Source organism: Macrobrachium rosenbergii, chromosome 41 (genome assembly GCF_040412425.1).
Source record: "Macrobrachium rosenbergii isolate ZJJX-2024 chromosome 41, ASM4041242v1, whole genome shotgun sequence".
Classification (NCBI taxonomy): domain Eukaryota; kingdom Metazoa; phylum Arthropoda; class Malacostraca; order Decapoda; family Palaemonidae; genus Macrobrachium; species Macrobrachium rosenbergii.
Genome location: NC_089781.1, coordinates 78,331,635 through 78,335,805, shown reverse-complemented (window position 1 = coordinate 78,335,805; position 4,171 = coordinate 78,331,635). Strand labels below are relative to the sequence as shown.

Here is a 4,171-nt window from a genome sequence, read left to right as displayed (position 1 = left end):
AATTCAGTCAAGAAAAATGGAGTTACTCAAAATGGCTCGTGAATGGGTATTTTATAAAACTTTGATGTATGGGATATATTGGACTATTCAACAATTACTTTAATCATTTTCGTATTAAAGTATTTTGTAGCTACAGCAACTTACTATATCGTTTTTTTTTTTTTTACCTAGCTCCTATCCGTTAGACACCTTATTCACGAAACCCCTTATGCCAGTGTTCATCATACACAGCCCTACCAGTACGGCACAGTTCCACGCGCTTTATTTTACTGGCTTCATGCCATGCTGCATTTACCGTACCATCGCAACTCCTCTGGCCAGACTACAGACTACCTAGGAACGACCACGTGGACAATGTAACATTCTGTAACGACCACGTGGACAATGTAACATTCTGTCCACTGACAGTCTACCAGAATTGCATATTAGTGTGGAAGGTCTGATTTCCGTCCTAACTTCACATGCATTGTCCTTTATATACCTTTGACCTTGTGTTACATTGTCAATTTACTATCAAGTGCATGCTCGTGTGGACGGGACTAGGTTCTAATTCATCATGTTTCGTCTATATACCTCTGACATTGTCCCATTAAGTGTTTCACTTTGTACATTTTCTAAATTTTTGTAGCATGATACACCTTCAGTGATCCTAGTACTACAGACTTAAAAGCATTGACTAGCAATGTTAAGTGCTACGTGAGAGTAGCAACTGTCAAGTTTGTCAGTTTTCAAAATGTATAGCCTTATGCAATACTCATTTATGGCTTTAAGCTATATTGTTAACTACAATTTTTGCATACAATTATCTTTCCTCCCGCATATCGAGGCTTTATGGCAATTCCAGATCGAAAATAGATTTTTCAACTAAAATAATCACTCGTTAAACAACCCGACATCAAAACTGAATAAAATACTAGGGGAAAAAATTATTCCAGATTTTTCAACTAAAAACCACTCGTTAAACAACCTGATATCAAAACTTTAATAAAATTCTAGGGGAAAAAATTTCAGAAAAAAATAATTTTTCAACTAAAATAATCACTTTAAACCTGATACCAAAACAATAAAACTTGGGGAAAATTATTCTACAGAAGAAAATTGCCTTGTATTAAGGTAAATTTGAAGACTATGTAAACCAAATTAAAAATGAAAGTAAAACCATAAAGGAAGGTTATATTTTCTGTATTATTGTAAGGTATATTATGTATTTATTGTAAGGTATATACTGAAATATCAAAACCTACAACATTCAGGCTGCCAATATCGCTGCATCTGCTCCATAGGACTGAGTAGTCGATCAGGAAATTACGCAGAAACTCACTGTGCCGAAGTACGTAGGCTTGTTAAGACTTGCAGCATTCTGTTGAATAGGATATATTAGATAAACTACGGCAACACTGGATTTTTAATTTGGATTAAAGAAACTTTCATAGTACTATTCAAAACTGTATTATGTCTACTTTTGTTATGCTAAACTCTGAAATACTAGAATTTAAAGTTCTAACATTTGGCCTACTCAAGTTTAGAGAACATTTAAAACATTAAGAGTTAGATTTTGTCTAGTTAATCTTAACATCGAACACTATTCACCGTTAAGTTTTTTTTAAATAATTACATAAATGGAGTGTGAAGAACACTTCAGGCATATCAGTGTAAAAAATTTTAAGTTATATAGGTTTAATAGTTAACCTAAATTTCTTTTAATAGAAAAAAAATCTCACCTTTAAACATACTTTAAAAGCTGGTCGTCGCCATAGACAAAGACCACCTACATGCTTCGCCAATTCCCACCAAACTACTGCCACCTGAGAATATCCAGAGCAAATCCAAGATTTCGAAACCAGACAATATTTAAGTCCAGCTAAAAAAAAAAAAAAAAGCTATGGGGTGCACATCCTCCACCTTCCACACAGCTAGATAGCGCACAAGACACTGTACTCCGTATCCAGGGCTCCCACTATGCTTCAACAGTATTTCCCTAGGCAGCTGTTCAAAATTCCCTAAAAAAGTTCAAAATTCCCGAAATAACTTTGTTAATATCCATTGAATGACAAAAATCAGATATACTAAATTCTATTCCACAAAAATGTTTACTCTAAGATTTTAACAGTAAAATGCAGGTCTATAAAAAAGGACTTAAATAAGCAAATGTAGATTTGTTTTTTAATATACTTAGTGTTGGAGCAATTGCATACTTGAAAACGAAATGAGTCTGGTATCTTGACAGTTGCCAATTAAGTGAAAGTTATGCTATAATAAAAGTTACAATAATAATAAAAAATAATCATGAGTTTTTATTTGGAATTTAAAAAGTTTATAATAGTGGCTGATAGTCTAAAAGATTCCCTAGATTTTCAGAAACCCCAAATTATTCCCGAAGCTCCTCAAAAGTCCCAAATCTAGTGAAAATTCCCTTAAAGTGGGAGCCCTGTCCGTATCCCTTAGAATCATCATCCACTTGCTTGGCGTGTTCTTCGTAAAGCTGAATTCCACACGCTTAGTATTAATCCACAGCAAAGTATTAATCCACAGCAATATACTTTATAGTTCATACCGAAAGCGCATTTAAAGCACGATACCTCAAATTACTACTATCAACCGATGCGAAAACCAGTTTAACTAGATTAGAACTTAAATACCCTAATAACCAATATATGGAGAGCCTGAAAACTTCAGTTCTCCACTTTCAAGACATCTCCCAGTTTAAATAGCTAGGATACAAGGAATTTATTGTCTCCTGACAAAGTTACAGCCATTCTGAAAACTCAATCCCTGAATCAAGCTAACTCTGCCCACTTACCAGCTCGCCCTCAATGCATTTAGCCCAAACAACCTCATGCAACTAAATCCAGTAAAATAAAATTCCTCGCGCCCCATAAGGAGTCTGATTGTATCAACGGGTAGCGGAAGTTGAAACTTTCATGTTCAGAACCTTTCCATCCACTCGCACTAAATCCTGTTTACCCACTCGATTCAGCATGGACCACCACCATAAACTAAAAATCCGTTAACCACATACCACTAAAATACTGACACCACTGACCAAACAAATGGCACCAAAAAAAGTAACATTAAACCTAAATAGAAATAGAACCTTCCCACGAAAGCTTAACCTAAAGCTCTAGAAGCCACAAAAGGCTTAACCCTCGAACGAGGCACAATTGAACCTCAAAAAAAGAAGCCTTGAATAAAGCATATTAACTTTCTAAAAACCTGAAAGGAAGCTAGGATTAAGTTACAAAATCGGTCCTATACATGGTAGACATCTCTACCATGTATAGTCCTTGGACCACCTTTGCTAAAGCAGCACCGCCACCCTAACAAAGGTGGTCCCAATTTAGATAAAACTTAAAACTATAAACGAAGGGCTACGAAATTTCAGTCAGTTAAATTTAAAGTTTCATTGTAATATCTTCACAAAAAAAACTTTAATGGCTACGAAGAAAAGTTTTGCTGCATTATATTTACAAAAATAAAATATTCTTGCTAATATACAAAGACTATTTGCACATTAATAGTCAACTTAAGAAGCCTTCCTGATTATGCCAAATTTAACTAGTAACTCCCTTTACAGATTAAAATTAAGCTATTTTTAACTAGTAACTCCCTTTACATCATTAAAATATAGCAAAACTATTTAACATCCTAATTACACAACTTGTAGTTTTTACTTTACCTCTCTTTACTAATTTCCAACAGTTACTTAGGTGGCCAACGTCATCATGCAGACTTGATATTTAACACTAGTACAGTATTTCAACCACATCTGAAAAAAAATTAAATCATTAAACAGTCGTTTAGATAACATTTATGAGCACATAATCAGTACACTAACACTATCACATAAGTTAATGATCCCGATAATAGTACACTAATACAATCACCCGATAACAGAGAACACACTAACACTATAATAATGATCCGAGAACACAATACATAATAACAGTTTACAAATCACACAACAGTACACTAACACAATCACAACAGTACACTAACACAATCACAACAGTACACTAAATCATGATAACATTAGCAATAACTTTTTGGTCTTAACGGCAACTCAAAGCTATAGTTTATCCATCTACAAGTGGAAAGCAAAATCAATAATATCAAATGCTCCCAACGACAAATAAAATAAAATTATTTGAGCCTCTTTAAATACGATGTGTTT

At 34.1% G+C, this 4,171-nt stretch overlaps 1 long non-coding RNA gene across 1 annotated transcript; it reads right to left on the bottom strand.

The window, feature by feature from the left end:
- Window positions 1-1,166: 1,166 nt before the first annotated feature.
- On the bottom strand, window positions 1,167-3,820 carry LOC136826510 (uncharacterized). The gene is made up of 3 exons (XR_010849639.1): window positions 3,677-3,820; window positions 1,722-1,805; window positions 1,167-1,360 (listed from the first exon to the last, which is right to left on the bottom strand). It is a non-coding gene; the product is annotated as an uncharacterized lncRNA (long non-coding RNA).
- Between the last annotated feature and the right edge of the window lie 351 nt (window positions 3,821-4,171).